This window comes from Salvelinus fontinalis, chromosome 42, assembly GCF_029448725.1.
Source record: "Salvelinus fontinalis isolate EN_2023a chromosome 42, ASM2944872v1, whole genome shotgun sequence".
Taxonomy (NCBI): domain Eukaryota; kingdom Metazoa; phylum Chordata; class Actinopteri; order Salmoniformes; family Salmonidae; genus Salvelinus; species Salvelinus fontinalis.
In genome coordinates, this window is record NC_074706.1 from 15,298,234 (window position 1) to 15,315,942 (window position 17,709).

Consider the following 17,709-nt stretch of genomic DNA (forward strand, 5'->3'; position numbering starts at 1 on the left):
CTCTTTCATTTAATGGTCACATGAACATCTAGTTTAATGGTTAGCCAATTATCATGCCAAAACTGGCCTGTAGACACAGGCTCACATGGTACTAAACTTAGGTAAGAGCGCCTTAGGTAAGAGCGAATTTCTCTATCACAAGCCGCCTCCAACGACCTTACAACCGCAGACCATGTGTATGGCGTCGTGTGGGCGAGCGGTTTCCTGATGTCAGCATTGTGAACAGAGAGCCCCATGGAGTCGAGGAGGTGAGGTTATGGTATTGGCAGGCGTGAGCTACGGCCAACAGCATTTTATCAATTGGCAATTTGAATACTCAAAAATACCGTGACGAGATCATTAGGCCCATTTTTTTTAAAGATACCTGTGACCAACAGATGCATATCTGTATTCCAAGTCAAGTGAAATCCATAGATTAGGGCCCAATGAATTTATTTCAGTTGACTGATTTCCTCATAACTCGGTAAAATGTACATATTAGCCATTTAGCAGATGCTCTTATCCAGAGCGACTTACAGGAGCAAATAAAGTTCCTTGCTCAAGGGCACATCAGATTTTTCACCTAGTCGGCTCAGGGATTTAAAGAAGTGACTGATTACTGGCCCACCCGTCAATACACCGCTGGACTCATCTGCTCCCGCTTTCTCCCATTGTGCTATTTGCAAACTAACACGTGACTAGCTCAACTGTTCTGGGGAACTACAGTAAGCTTCATGTAAAATAATGTGACAGGTGAAATGAAGAACTCGATCTTATCTCCTAGTTGACTGCAGGTGTTTAAAAAGTAGCGACAAATATGATCATTTATTGAACTTCAAACAATAGTTTGTTTAAACTGTATCGTCGTGGTCATTTCGAAATACACCGGTACACTGCCCATGAATGGAAATGGCGGAGCGATTTGTGCATATTGCACCTTTAAAACCAACAACCAAAGTGCTTCACATCAGACACTGTTCTGCCATGGCAAAATGTGCCCTTGTCTATATTTGTGTCCTGTACTGTAGCTTATAAAAAAGAGAAAAAAAGAAAAAAAAAGGTGCCATCTGAAGTCCATCAATTTTGTGACTTCTAAATTAATTACGTGTAACCATTGATTCGTGACAAATATAACCTATAAATGTCTCATGAGCTTAGTTGAACTGCCCTATCCCATCAGAATCCAAAACATATGCTTGTTTTACTCCGATGTCCATAAACAAACATTGCATCGCCTCAAAACACGATTAAAAACGAATCCTTGCACCGATAGCCCAGTCTATACATTTGAGAGTGGTTCCATTTCTCCAGACCCATCCCTCTGCCTTTAGTCAGAGGCAGGGAGATCTTTGTTATTGTTTAAACTGCTGATTGCCGCTTTAAGAAAATGATGCAATGTTTACATCAACTTTACGATCGTATAGGGCCCTACAGAGTTTAAGAGTTTCACTAACCAAACTGCTTAGGCCCATAAAGCCCGAATCATAAAAAGTTGTAAATAAATAGTCCAGCTTTAGACTAGGCCTATACCTTTCTCTGTCAACAGTGTCAAGCCTCCGCCCTATTTTACGATAAAGCCATTTTTGGGGGGGGGGGGGGGGGGGGGGGGTTGCAGTCTAGTGATAATGACTACCCAATGGTTTCGTCAATGATAGCGCTTCAATCCCTCCAGTTCTACCATCAACATGTCAGCTCAAACAGCAGAGCATGCTCAGGCGGTGTGGGATGTGAGCAGCTGTTAGAAGCCCTCTTGGCTGCTCACACTACATAGCTTAATAAGGTGATTTACAGAGGCAAGTCCACACCGACAACATATGCGAACCATAACGTGCCTAATGGTCTACACCTAAGTCTAAAAACACCTTTGAGCTACAATAACAGACCAGGAGAACGAGATAATGCACTTTATGCTGGTCACATTCTGAAGTCACATCGTCTTACTACCAGGACTAACCCAAGCATAGTTGGCCCACTTCCATATGTTAAAAGTGTTGACGCACAACTGTTTAGCAGGCACACAGTAGCGTGTGCACACAGAAGACTTAAAGGCCTCTGCCCTTACAACACCAGGGCAACACACTAATCCCAATGTATTATGGAGACTGATCACACAACACAAGCCACACATTGACAGGCAAACACACACACACTCCTGCACTCACCAGCCATTCAGCCCACAGGTGCAATAGCTAGTTAAGACTGTTAGAGGATTAGCAAAAACTGTAAACTCCCTTCTGCTCCCTCGTGTGTATGGAGCCAGGGAAAAAGGACAGGTCCCAGTGTACAGTAAGCGTCTTGTGGGAACCACAACAAACGGAGTTGAAGTAGAGCCCTAGTAGTGTTGGGGGCAAGTAAAGGGCACATTGGGGGGATAAAAATGCTGACGTGAGCGCTTTTCCCCTATCCTTCTAGTGTGCATCTCGACACTACCACTCAGCGTGGGTCTGACTACATATGGCAGTGCTAGCCCACAGCCAGTCAAATGACCCCTCAAGAGGAGCTTCTCGGGGTGTAATGAATACCCCAGAGCCCTCCTACAAAACCCACCGCCGAGCCCTAAGAGGAGACACGACCCTATAGATCACAGGGACGAGGAGGGTGGCCCAACCACAGAGCAGATCCAGCATTGTCTGGTGACTGGAGTGGAGCTAGCATCAGCCAAACTACTTTTACTGGCCATGAGTGCTGTGTGTGCCTGCATCTAAAATGGCACCCTGTTCCCTAGATGTTGCACTAGTTCTAAGCTCAGTGGGCCCGGTTTCAAAGTAGTGCACTTTGGGATAACGCCTGTGTGCCTGCTCTCCTAGAAGGGCTAGATGAGCCAGGCCCCCCCACAAGTACGTTAATTATTCAAACGAGCTAGCAGTCAGTGAGACGTTTTGTACATGGATCAAGTGAACAAGATTCCTACGGGGTGTAAAAAGGTCTAACAGAATTCCAGTGTATGTGCATACTGTGCAGCAGAGTCCTCGCTATCGGATTCTAAACAAGCGTGGGCCGGCCTACCGTCGGTCAGAAACACTCTCTGGGCCTGCAAAACTGTAAACAACTGACCAAGTCTCTCGCCGTCCTCTAACTCCCTTCAAAATAGGCACATGCCAGAGCAGTAAATTAGGGGAAGACCAATGTCAACCAGCCAAAAACAGGCCTGGCCAATTGGAAACAGGAAGAAAAAGAGAGGAGAGCCGAGAGAGGAAACTAGGGTTCTGCCAAGTCAAGCATTGCAAACCACAGAAAACTAAAAATGTGCTACCTAACAAGCAAACGTAACGTTATACCTCTGAGTAGCTAGTACTGGCCACATGCCTTTTGACATTTGTATTGCAATGATCTGTAGCCTGAGGCCATGTAGGTCGTCACGGACTGTATATGGAACTGAAAGTGCTAGAAACTAGTTTTTCTACTTCAGTGTTTTCTTTACAAGTGTGTGTCTACCATAGGCAGCCTAGTTGTATGGAAAGCGCGATCTGTATCCATAAGTGTCCAGATATGTCCTTTGAAATGTTTGAATCTGGCGACTATTGTGATTTGTGGATTCAAATCCACAAATCGCATTCAAAAAAATTGCAAGTGGCACAGTTTCCGCATGGCGATGAGTGACACATCCCTTCTGCGCTCTTTATTTAATACAGACACCAATACTCAGACAAAAAGATTACTAGGCCATAGGCTACCCCCCCAGTCTGAAACTCAGGCAGCAGATCCTCCTAAAAGCTTTGGGCTTGATCCAGGTCAGCAGGGAACTTTGCTGTCAAAAACAACTCTTTGTATTCCTGTGTTAGTAGCATGTAGGCCTACATGGGTAAGATCAACTCCCTCTAGATGTGTAAAGGTATTCCGTGTGAACGTTTATACAAGTTAGGGGACCGTAAGGGAGGTCAGAGACCTGGCCGTGCATACCTGTGCATAGCTGACGTGCATACCTGTATAACGTAGGTAGATGGCGTAATGACTCCACGAAAGATTCCTAACCTAATGAGGCCATACGCCACGTTTGTGCTACTATTATTTCCAGGGGGGAGAAAGTGAAATCTTTCAATACCACAAACCTAATTACTCATTCGAAAGTGCATCACGTCCAGACATTCAGCGACTACTTAGAACAAAAGCAGAAAAACTAACCACACACTACCAACAACTAAACAAGTTCAAGTCCAGCAGTCATTTGAAAGAGGAAGAAAATTTCAACGAGACAACTCCAAGGCAAAATCCATTAAAGCCAAGATAATGGAATTCAATGCCCTTGCTAATCAACCGTTCTCTGTCGTGGGTGATTGAGCACCGGTACACACTACTAAGTGCGCTATTTTTCAGATGTTGCCCTACCAGAGTTACACTGCATTGTTGAAACGCACATCCATGAACTACTTGCTATGGGCGTCACTGATATTAGCTTCACGACTGACATTTGGACCAGCGATGTCAGCCCCATGAGTATGTTGAGTGACAGCGAAGTGAGTTGCATGCACAAGAATGTGCTGGTTCTCATACCGCTGCTGCCATTTCAATGACATTTGAAATATGGAAAATCCCCAAGAACAAAGTACATGCTGTGTTACATGATAATGCACGTACAGTTTTTCTTCCTTTAAAAGTTGTGTTGTACTGCAGCACAGCTTGCGGGCTGCCGCAGAATTCTATGGCACGTCATTTAAGTGTCAGTCATTGTTACCATTAATGCTAGTTTTACCACCAGTGGGCATCTTTAAGAAGTGTTTGACTGTTTTTAATATGGTCTGTAATAGAGAATTTAAAACCTTTTTTGTAAGAACATAGTATATGGGATTGATTAAGAAATGTGGCTTAATTTTATTAATATTAGGGTGTTAGGAAAATATGGCGCTGTACAACGTGACCGGTCGGGAGTAGGCTACTAAGTGACTGCAAGTGAAGAGCAAAATAATCCTAACATTAATTGTAGGCTAACCAATACCCAAACGGAGATTCAGTGAAAATAAAAATCTCATTGATTTATCAAGACCAGTCCCCATGCTTGTCTCAGAGCAGCGTGAAACGGTGCTGAAAAAGTTGACCACACACAGGTAGGCTATTGCTTCAAATCCTATTGTAACAATTTGATGACTTTGGGTGTTCCAGTAAGCAACAATGTTGCCTTCATTAGCCTACTTTGATCCAATATTTCTGTCATTCAGTGATATTTATTCCCGTAGTAATTCGTTATGAGCCATCCAGATAAGGTTAGAAAACAATGCATTTGGTGAACTCAGTAAGAGTCTATTGTCCTAATAGCCCATCAAGGGTGCATAGCTTCTTTTGTATTCTTAAAACTTCTTCAGGATAGGGTCTTTTTTCTCCATTTCCCAAAGTAAACTGACTGTTGCACAGGCCCTGAAGCCAGGATATGCATATAATTGGTACCAATGGAAAGAAAACATTTCTACTTCAATGTGTTAAAAATAATATAGGAGACTATAACACAATAGATATGGTAGGAGAAAATCCAAAGAAAAACCAACCGGAAATTATTTCTTTGAGAGTCCATGCTCTTCCAAATGGAACGTATAGGTAAAAAATGTAATCTAGCTCCCAGTATGCAATTCCTATGGCTTCCACTGGATGTCAGTAGTCTTTGTTCAAGGTTTCAGGCTTGTTTCTTCCCAAACAAGGAAGACTGAGTTTTGATACAGGGACACAGACTTAGAAATCAGTGTACGCGCACGTCATGTAGAGGACAAGCACCTGCTAATATAATTTTCCTATTGAACATACTTCTTTCCGTATGAAATATTATAGTTTAATTACATTTTAGGGTATCTGAGGATTAAGTAGAAATGTATTTTGACTTGTTTTAACAAAGTTCAGCGGGAGCTTTTTGGATTCCTTTCTCTGCATGTTACGAGCGGATTACTCAAATCGATGGTGCCAACTAAACAGAACTTTTGGGATATAAAGAAGGATTTTATCTAACAAAACGACACTACATGTTGTAGCTGGGACCCTTTGGATGACAAAATCAAAAGGAAGATTTTCAAAAAGATAGTGAAAATTTAATCGCTATTTGTTAAATTTATGAAACCTGTGCCGGGGGAAAAATATTTTGATGTGGGGAGCCGTCCTCAAACAATAGCATGGCATGTTTTCGCTGTAAAGCCTACTGTAAAAATCGGACAGTGCAGGTAGATTAACAATAATTTAAGCTTTTAACTGATAGAAGACACTTGTATGTACATAAATGTTTAATATCCATAATTTTTAATGGTTATTTATTTGAATTGCACACCCTCCAGTTTCACCGGAAGTTGTCCCGCTATTGCGGGACGCCTAGCCTTAAGAAGTTTTAAAAGAACTCCAGCACAGAGAAGAGAAATGAGCCATGACGGTTAAATACTGATAGACTTGGGGATTATGGTCTCAGACAGTGCTATTCGCTTGAGTTACGCCGAACGCGAAAGCCCAGGAAAATGAACAGGTATAGTAGGCTGCAATATTGTAAAGTAGGCCTAATGATGCTAAAAATAATGCTTAAATAAAATTGACAGCTGGTCTTTATTGCATGCTGCACATTTTTACATTGTATTCCATTTCCAGCGAGACTACTCAAGCCATCGACTTACTGATGGTTGAAGAACTACATGGTAATGTACAAGTAATCTTTTGTGATCCAATATGTAATAAAGTTTAAAAACAATATCAATAATAATAGTTGGTAACAGATCGGCTCTTGGAACTCATTACGGGGCAGCTTCTATCTTCAATATGCTTTATTGTACAAATTTTAAAGCGCGTGTGGGCGACAGACTGTTTTAAATACTAGGGCTTTCAGGAGGAACGGAAAATAATTGAACAACATGAGCAGATTAATAAATAAATGTTTTGACCAAGTTAAAGACAGACTGAAAACACCGCCATTAATTTATAGTCAATTTGTGCCACAGTTTAGACTACCGATAGAACGCTGATCTTCCCCTTGTGATAGTGTGGTGCAATGACAGAATGCCACCATCTACCACTAACGTTCGCAGCAAAAGCTGAAAACTTTAAGGAAGAACCACTAACATGACAAAGGCTTTGGAAGAATTCAGAGTCGCCAGTTTGCCATGCATGGCACACACGCTGCAACTGGCTGTGAACAAAGGTGTTTTGGCCCAACGCAGCATATCCGACACAGTGTCAGCAAGTAGGAAGATAGTGGGTCATTTTAAACACTCACAGCTAGCAGACAGTCACCTACAAGCAATACAGGAGCAGCTTGGAGTGAAAACAAAAAAGGCTTAAGCAAGACATTTCCAACAGATGGAACAGTACTTTTTTCATGGAGAGCCTGATGGAACGAAAACGAGTGCTTGGCTTGTACGCAGCCGACTATGAATTACCTGCAACAATTAGTACAAAACAGTGGACTCTCATTGAAAACATGAACACAGTTCCAGTCCAGTTCCAGTTCCAGTCAAAACTGACTCGAGAAAAAAGCTCATCAATTGCGTCTGCAGCAGACGTGATACCCTCTGTCATGGCATTGAAACACCTGCTCAAAACTGCAGACAGACCGTAGGGTTAAAAACGTACAAAAATACTCTACTAGAGGCTGTGAACAAGCGATTCGGTGGCATTCTCTAAGAGGCCTCTTTACAGTGTCGCCACCATGCTTGATGCTAGGTACAAGGACCACTACTTCGATGCAGACAAGAAACAGGGTTTACGTGAAATGTTAGACACAGCTGGGCAATATGGGAACGGACACAGTGACAGTGTGCACCAAGGAAGAGGACCCACGACAGAAGAGGCCACGGAGAGAGAGCTGATACTTTACTGCTGATATGCATGATGAAATCCTGGTTAGGAATGAAACTGAACAATTTAACAACAAAACTGCAAGTGAGTGAAGTAAATATGTTTTGATTATGTTTTACTGGTAATGGGGACATACATAAATGCAAACAAAATAACTTTTTGGTCAGTGTGGTGTGTGTGGGAGAAAGAGAGATAAGTATTTTCATTTTCTGTTACTACATCGGCCAACATTTGCCAATGTTGATCTATGCCTAATGATCCTTTGGAATACAAGAATAATGCAATATGTTGTATTAAATGTACTATACCCCCCTCCATTATTTGTAGAGACGAGCATACCGGACAGAACCTACCATTCCCAGGAACAAAGATGCACTCGGATACTGGAGAAGTAACAAACACCGTTTCCCCATCCTAGCTAAAGCGCGCAAGTATCTTGGAAATCCCTGTACTAGTGTGGACAGTGCACACCTTTTCAGTGCAGCTTCACACATTGTAGACGAAAAAAAGAAACATACTCTCGTGACAAAGCCTAGCAGGTCCTCTTTGTGAAGGAAAACCTTCCACAAATGTTTAAAATGGGCAGTCATACTGTAACCCAGCCATGAAGAGTCGGGGGGGGGGGGGGGGGGGGGGGAAATACACTAAGCCCAATGGCTTTTCTGTTTATTCATGGCTGGTATAGGTCAAGATTTTAATTTCAAACAAAGCAGTTTTATTCTTGTTAATTTTATTTTTTTAAATGCGCTCGCATTTTACTAGTCAAGTCAGTTGAGCAAATTTGAAAAGTTTAAGTTGTGCCATTTACAGCAGTTTATGACATGGCCTAGTGACAGCCATTTTTTTCAAGCAGTTATAGTTTAAATGATTAACTGCATTTTAGTTTAAACAAATATTTATTTCAAAGCATTTTTTAGTTTCTCCACACAGTCAAGATTGGATAGTAAGAAGAGCCACCAGCAACTTACCCATCTTTGTAATGCCGGGCAGCTAAAATATTTGTGTCATGAATATTCATTGATTTGTCATTTACAAGTTATTAAATAATCTGTTCCTGACTGAAAATGACACGGTTTCAACTATTTAACTGTACTAGAATGCTAAAAATGCCGCATTTTTAAAAATATATATCGGTATCGTGTTGGGTTTTTGGCAAGGAAAATATCCTGCAAAAATGTCATATCGGTGCATCCCTAGTCCAAACCCACTAAGACAGTCGTGAAGAGGGCACGACAAAGCCTATTCCCCCTAGGGAGACTGAAAAGATTTGGCATGGGTACTCAGATCCTCAAAAAGTTATACAGCTGCACCATCGAGAGCATCACTGCCTGGTTGCATCACTGCCTGGTATGGCAACTGCTCGGCCTCCGAGCGCAAGGCACGACAGAGGGTCGTGCGTACGGTCCAGTACATCACCGGGGCCAAGCTTCCTGCCATCCAGGACCTCTATACCAGGTGGTGTCAGAGGAAGCCCCTAAAATTTGTCAAAGACTCCAGCCATCCTAGTCAGACTGTTCCCTCTGCTACTGCACAGCAAGCGGTACCAGAGCACGAAGTCTAGGTTCAAGAGGCTTCTTAACAGATTCTACCTGAAAGTTAAACGAAGGCCTTATACCTTTTAAAGGGTTAATCAATTATGATAAACTGTAAGGTCTCCTCTTCAGGAGACGTGTGTGTGTGTGTGTGTGTGTGTGTGTGTGTGTGTCTTAAAACCGGTTTCGAGTGTTGTGACCTTCAGACACTACCAGAAGGCGTCTACCCGCAAACCACCAGTGTCAACAGTGAGGAGGCGACTCTGGGATGCTGGCCTTCTGGGCAGAGTTGAAAAGAAAAAGCCATATCTCAGACTGGACAATAAAAATAAAAGATTAAGATGGGCAAAAGAACAGACACCGGAGAGAGATATGGCTTTTCTTTGCAACTCCGCCTAGAAGGCCAGCATCCTGGAGTCGCCTCTTCACTGTTGACGTTGAGACTGGTGTTTTGCGGGTACTATTTAATGCAGCTGCCAGTTGAGGACTTGTGAGGCATCCGTTTCTCAAACTAGACACGCTAATGTACTTGTCCTCTTGCTCAGTTGTGCACCGGGGCCTCTACTCTTTCTGGTTAGAGCCAGTTTGCGCTGTTCTGTGAAGGGAGTAGTACACAGCGTTGTACGAGATCTTCAGTTTCTTGGCAATTTCTCGCATGGAATAACCTTCATTTCTCAGAACAAGAATAGACTGACGAGTTTCAGAAGAAAGTGCTTTGTTTCTAGCCATTTTGAGCCTGTATACGAACACACAAATGCTGATGCTCCAATACTCAATGATAAACTTGGATTAGCTAACAACGTGCCATTGGAACACAGGAGTGATGGTTGCTGATCATGGGCCTCAGTACGCGCCTATGTAGATATTCCATTAAATGTTTTATAAAAATAAAAAAAATCTGCCGTTTACACCTACAATAGTCATTTACAACATTCATGTGTACATTGTATTTCGGATCAATTTGATGGACCAAAAAAAAAAAAAAAAAAAAAAAGTGCTTTTATTTAAAAAAACAAGGACATTTCTAGGTGACCCCAAACTTTTGAACGGTAGTGTATATATTATCTCGACGAACCAGTGCCCCCGCACATTGACTCTGTACCAGTACCCCCTGTATTTAGCGTCGCTATTGTTCTTTTCCTGTTGCTCTTTAATTATGTTACTTTTATTTGTTACATTTCTCTTAAAACGGCATTGTTGGTTAAGGGCTTGTAAGTAAGTAAGCATTTCACTGTAAAGTCTATGCCTGTTCATAAAATGTGATTTATCCTAGCCATTTCATTGACGATAGGCCCTGCTTTTCTGACGTTGCGAGACATTGCAAGCAAGAAAATAAAGCATCCCATTGTGAGATACAGCTTTTTGATGGCTGAGAGATGGGCCTAGTACACGGTTCCGATTCAGTTTGTCTGGTGGCAGACCTGCCTATACTGTGCCCCTCCCCTCTTTCAGTCCCTCTCTAGTGCGCTATGAAAGATGTGCGTGTTTGTTTCACGGAAGTAGGGGAACTAAGAACGTCAGTTATGTAGTTATTAACCGAGCAGGTCCGACGGGATTAGTTTTACCAAACATTCAATTGACCATTATGATGGAAGCCTGGAATCTCTTTCAGGCAGGAAGATACACTACATGGCCTAAAGTATATGGACCCCTGTTCATCAAACATCTCAGTCCAAAATCTTGGGCATTGAGATGGAGTTGGTCCCCTCTTTGCTGCTATACAGCCTCCACGCTTCTGTCAAGGCTTTCCACGAGATGTTGGCACATTGCTGCGGAGACTTGCTTCCATTCAGCCACGAACATTAGTTAGGTTGGGCACTGATGTTGGGCGACTAGGCCTGGCTCCCAGTCAGCGTTTCCTTATTCATCCGGGTGTTCAATGAAGTGGAGGTCAGGGCTCTGCAGGCCAGTCAAGTTCTTCCACACCGATCTTGACAAACCATTTCTGTATGAACGTCACTTTGTATACGGGGGCATTGTCATGCTGAAACAGGAAAGGGCCTTCACCAAACTGTTGCCACAAAGTTAGAAGCACAGAATGCCATTGTATATTGTAGCGTTCAGATTTCCCGTCACTGGAACTAAGGGGCCTAGCCCAAACAATAAAAAACAGTCGCAGACCATTATTCCTCCTCCACCCAACTTTACAGTTGGCACTATGCATTCGAGCAGGTAGCATTCTCCTGGCATCCGGCAAACCCAGAGTCGGCCGTCGGACTGTCAGATGGTGAAGCATGATTCATCACTCCAGACAAACAGTTCTTGTCCAAACTTTGCTTCAAGAGGCAGTTAGGAACTCGGTGGTGAGTGTTGCAATTGAGGACAGACGATGTTAATGCACTATGCGTTCCAGTTCTGTGAGCTTGTTTGGCCTACCACTTTGCGGCTGAGCCGTTGTTGCTCCTAGACGTTTCCACTTCACAATAACAGCAGGGATGTCCACATTTCTAGGGATAGCCTAATATTGGCCTAATGGCCTTCAGTTCAGAAAAAGTCACAATGCATATCAATAAGAACCATGAACTTTAACCTGGCGTATTTGGCAATTTATTGGTACGATATCATCCACTTAATCTTTTAAAAGATAAGTATGGCACTAGGAAATACCATATTTGACAAAAGGGATAATTTATCTGTAGGCTACGTGCATAGCAATTTGTTTTAAGCATCAATTTGTTCCCGTGTTCTTACCCAAACTGGGTGCAGCATCTGTTTAACTATAATATCCCTCGATACACAGGGTTGACGATTCGCACATGATAAGTACCATCAGAGGACCTGGGAGTTTGCCCGAAAAACAGTAGGTTTTTAGGACTGGGATAACCTTCCTGCCAAGTAAAAATTACTGACATAGCAGAATCGGACAGGACTAAAATTACAGATGTGGTGATTTGTGCTCGTGCACATAAGTTTTACTGGGGGAGCTCAGGTAATGTAATTATCTTGTTCAAATAGGGCTTTATGAGTCGATTCCTAACGGAAAAGGTTCTCTTTCTACTAAATTACTTGGTAACTCACAGTATTTAACTTTAAAAGTACTTTTTTAGGAAAGTGTTTTTAGCGAGCAGGCAGCAGTCTAGCTGTGCGCAGGCAGCTCAAGATTATTTGATTGACAGTTCTGGTCGCCTAGTGATGGACGTGTTCGTCCCGCTTCAGAAGCGACATTCCTTTACAGATAAGTAAAATGCCCGTTCAGTGGTGCTTCGAAACCATCTCCAGTGAAGGTTTCGTGTCGTCATTTAAAAAGCCGTAGAGTGCCCTTGCAGACAAACAAACACGTAGTAGCTGAGGTGCATTCAAGGGTATTTGACTGAGGTAGATAACTTCCATTCCCGGCCTTAGTGGTCATGCATATGTAATAGAACCATTATTCTGCATTGTGAATTGGCGTGGAATAAAAAAAATTACATTCTTAGCATTTTAAATTGGGGGAAAAAAGGTATAAAATTGCCAGTTTAAATGTTAAGCAAAATTGTTCTTCATGTGTCACATCCCTAGTGTGTGTGTACACTGTTTAGGCCTGGCACTGGCTTGGAAGTGGAGAGAGGTTCGGCCCTGGGGGTCAGTGGAGCAAAGTTTTCAGAGAGCTGGGAGAATTGACCCAGTTCCACAGTTCTAATGGCTGGTTGGTGTGAGGTGGCAGTTCAGTAAGGTCACTCACAGCCAAACAGATTAGCGTCAGTGGGGTAATGGACGCAAAGTAGGTTTTTAAAAATTCTGTAAACTTTCTTGAAATTCCCCAAAATCCTGGTTGGAAGATTAACATAATCAGAAAGGAATAGGGAAGAAATCCAGGAATCCTCCAACCAGGATTTATAGAAAACCTGGGCATTTTGGTTAAGCTACCAAAGTTTTACAACCCTAAAGCTAAGGCAAGGGAGGGGGCCTTCACATGTTGAAATGCAGTCCCAAACTGCTGTCTGACAAGGCTGTGTTCGGTGTGGAGAATTTGTCTCCAAACAGGGTGTAAAGGGGAGGTGCTACTACCTGGACCTACAAGACAAATTGTTTTCTGTTGCTACATGTCTTTATACAATGTGCCCTGCTGAACACGAACAAGCACTATGGGGCTTAATCCGGGACAATCAGACTTTTTTGGTGTGTTGTTACAGTTGGGTTAAGGAGGGAGAGAGAGGGGTGTGGTTGGTTGGTGGTTTTATCCTGGGGGGGGTTAACTGTCACTAAGGGGCGGACAGAAAGACGACTTAGCTACAGCGCTGACTGGGAAGAATAAGCTTAACTGGGAAGATATTGGACGATTTCCCATTAGGTCTATTATTGAATTAGGCGTTTTAAAAGTGTTGTTTTTGGCCTCCCTTAATTGACATGTCCTTGTTTTAAGTAAATAATTGTTTGCACTAAGAGCCAATGAGCTACATCCCAAATAGCATAGGGTGATAGGGAATAGGGTGCCATTTCGTATTGGCCATATATCTGTTCCCAGCTGGGTTTGTTTGTCGGTCCTTATTTGAAATTAAAATCGGCCGAGGGGACCTTAAAAAAAAAAAAAATTTTTTTTTACTTACATTATGTGTAGTCAGTAGGCCATAAACAAATCCGGCTTGACATTTCAGTGTAGTGCACACTCCATTATACTCTACTTATCAGCCTATATTTACCTATGGTCGACTATCTATATAAAATGTTCTGGACAGGAAGTACCCTACAACGCAGCTAAAATAAACACTGCAGCCTATCAAGTAAATACTCTATAGGCAAGTTGATGCTCCATTCAAAAGATGGGTTACATGCTACACTTGCATCAGATAATCACATTTTTTAAAAGACATGCCAAAGCAGGTATAAATCAGAATGTCAACTCACAAACAAGTAGACAACAAATAATTCAAATGCAATTTGTTCCAGCTGCTGCTAGGCTATATGTATGCCTATGCAAGACATGTCACCAGTGGTGTGGACAATGCAGCATTTCAGGGGTGAAATGATTAAACTGACAGTTGTGTTGAACTCAATAGAAGCACATAGGCCTGTTTGTGGGAGGGTTTCTCCTCCAACCCACACACAAAGGCGTCTTTGACAGGGAGTGTTACCACCACCACCACCACCACCACCACCACCACCACAGCAGCTGAGCTATTTAATCAAGCGCAACAGGCCTTCCGAGTAGACTAGGGCCAACAGAGTTCATATAAAAAGAGCAACAGCCCATATGTGCAGATGTATTCGCCAGTGTGGGAAACAACTATGACTCAAGCATGGAGTAAACCATTAAAGTGCACATTCCTTGCCTTACATATCTAGGGGGGCTACTTTGAAGAATATCAAATATATTTTGATTTGTTTAACACATGATTCTAAATGTGTTATTTAATATAGTTTTGATGTCTTCATTATTATTATGGAATGAGTAGGTTTGTCCAAACTTTTGACTGGTACTGCATGTGAGACGCTGGGCTGAAGGGAGTTGTAGTTTTCATTAATATGGTCGAATACGGAAACTATCATCTCGAAAACAAGACGTTTATTCTTTCAGTGAAATACGGAACCGTTACGTATTTTATCTAACGGGTGGCATCCATAAGTCTAAATATTCCGGTTACATTGCACAACCTTCAATGTTATGTCATACTTACATAAAATTCTGGCAAATTAGGCAGCCCAAACTGTTGCATATACACTGACTCTGCGTGCAAAGAACGCAAGAGAAGTGACAATTTCACCTGGTAAATATTGCCTGCAGGTTTAAAAATATATACTTCTGTGTATTGATTCTAAGAAAGGCATTGATGTTTATGGTTAGGTACACATTGGAGCAACGATACGCACCACATCGATTATATGCAACGCAGGACACGCTAGATAAACTAGAAATATCATCAACCATGTGTAGTTATAACTAGTGATTATGATTGTTTTTTATAAGATAAGTTTAATGCTAGTTAGCAACTTACCTTGGCTTCTACTGCATTCGCGTAACAGGCAGGCTCCTCGTGGAGTAGTGCAATGTAATCAGGAGGTTAGAGCGTTGGACTAGTTAACTGTAAGGTTGCAAGATTGAATCCCCCGAGCTGACAAGGTAAGAATCTGTCGTTCTGCCCCTGAACGAGGCAGTTAACCCACCGTTCCTAGGCCGTCATTGAAAATAAGAATGTGTTCTTAACTGACTTGCCTAGTTAAATAAAGATTAAATAAAGGTGACACTGCTGTCATCTAGTGACCAAAATCTAAATTGCACCTAAACTGCAATATTATATTATGGCTTTTCTCTTGCATTTCAAAGATGGGAAAAAATATTTTGGAAACATGTTTTTTGGTTTGTATTATCTTTTACCAGGTCTAATGTGTTATTCTCTTACATTCATTTCACATTTCCACAAACTTCAAAGTGTTTCCTTTCAAATGGTATCAAGAATATGCATATCCTTGCTTCAGGTCCTGAGCTACAGGCAGTTAGATTTGGGTACACTTTTACATCTGCTATGTTAGATACACACAAACCACATGAGAGAAGATCACCGCAATCAAGAGAGGGGAAAAAGACAACTCCTAAAAGTATGCCCAATCTACTTTGAAGAACTAGTAAAATGATTGCCAGACAGCTCTACAGCAGTCCTAGCCAAATAGAAGGACTAAAGACAGTACAGTATGGGGAGCACAGAGAACGTTGTCTGGCTGTTTGGTTGCTACTGCCTGAGAAGAGATGAGATTACTTTTAGGAATAAGAAAAATAACAAGTATTTAAAAAAGTAAGTAATATATACACAACTGAAATATTGTATTATTTCACAGTAATTCCATTTTTTTTAATTGACATTTCATAATGATTTTATTATTGAAAAAAAATAATCTAACCGGCCTTAAAGCACTAATTTCCCAACACTACTTTTTTGGGGGGGACATTCCAATGTATGTACTTGGCAATAACGTAAGTATTTTCACACACGTGACACAAGGATGAAACCCTGGGTTTAATTCCGCTGAACACTTGTTGGAGTTAATGTTTATTAGTAAATATTTTCACTGTGAATTGTAGTCATTTTATTTTAATCCTTCCAAGTAGAAACTGTAAATGAGACAATTGCAACCTGATCTCCAAACCATAGTAATCTTTATACTATAAATCCATATAAATATAAATCTATCATCCATTTCACATTAAGCACATGCATTACGTCAAGTATTTCAATTGGTCTATATAGCGAGCTATACATGCCCACGTCACTAATCTTGTAAGACCTTGATGCTGCGTTAGTAACCAAGTGGGAATTTCCCACCATAGATACAACTCTAGACAGATAAAACCAAATTTGACATGGACATTGCCCTTGAGGGCTTCCACCATTTTAAAGTGGGTGAAGGATCACATGATTCCATCCAGGTCATCAGCCAATGAATTATACACATTCCAAAAAAACTTTAGGTGGCAGTAAATTGCTAACCTTGTTTGAACAGATATAAAGGCAACGCACCCTTTCAGTTTTTTTTGCCAACTCAGAAGCAGCAGATAAGAAATTATACTACTTCAAAATTGAGATTGCGTTACTGGCAGTGCCCTTGCGCTCACAGACGCCATATTGGGACATATAAAGATGATATCTATCAGACTGTTTACCACATACAACTGGGGGAAAAAACTATTTGAACGGCCCTTCAACTTGTACTTCCTTGTGGTTAACTCGTCTAGCGCCGCTCCCACATGGTGACTTCTGACGTAAACCACTACGGAAATTCTCGATAAAAGCAACTCAAAACATTATTTTTAAAGCAATCTATTCATATGGGTTTTGAACACTATAATTTGTTAACAAGCCTGATAGCTGTACTTTTAGTTTATGGTTGACACAGCTTGTTGGCCATTAGCTAATTGGGTGTTTCTCAAATGAGTTCAAAGCACGAGAATGCATCCAACTGGTATTTTCGACTTCAAAATGGAACATTTCCACCTCCCACTTGGCGCTCAAGGATGATCGACTAGTTTCCCAACTAGTCTCTACCAGCTGGTGGGATGTTCAAGTATATTTTCCCAGTCGTATGTGGTAAACATAGAGAATGATAAAGAAATCATCTTGGTATATGTCTCATTATGGCATCTGTGAGCACACAGGCAGCGCGATTGAGGCCATCTCCATTTTGAAGTAGTACATTTTTCTAATACTACGAGTTGGCAAACAAACTGAAAGGGTGCATACTGCCATTCAGAGTGTGTTGTTTGACCAGGTATAGAGCCAAGGATGGCAATTTACTGCCACCTGCAGTTATGGAATATTTGCCTCACAAGTTTAATCTATTCTTATTCATATTTTTTTTTAAACTGCATTGTTGGTTAGGGGCTCGTAAGTAAGCATTTCACTGTAAGGTATACAACTATTTGGTGCATGTGACATAACATTGTATTTGATATTGGCGGATCCCTCCTGATGACCCAGATGGAATCATGTGATCCTTGCTTCACCCATAGGAAGTCCCACCCAGTTGACTACTTTAA

The 17,709-nt window shown here is 41.7% G+C and overlaps 1 protein-coding gene across 2 annotated transcripts in view; it reads right to left on the reverse strand.

The window, feature by feature from the left end:
* Nucleotides 1–17,709, reverse strand: part of LOC129841533 (programmed cell death protein 4-like) — a 50,980-nt gene that overhangs the window by 20,259 nt on the left and 13,012 nt on the right. The window lies entirely within an intron of this gene.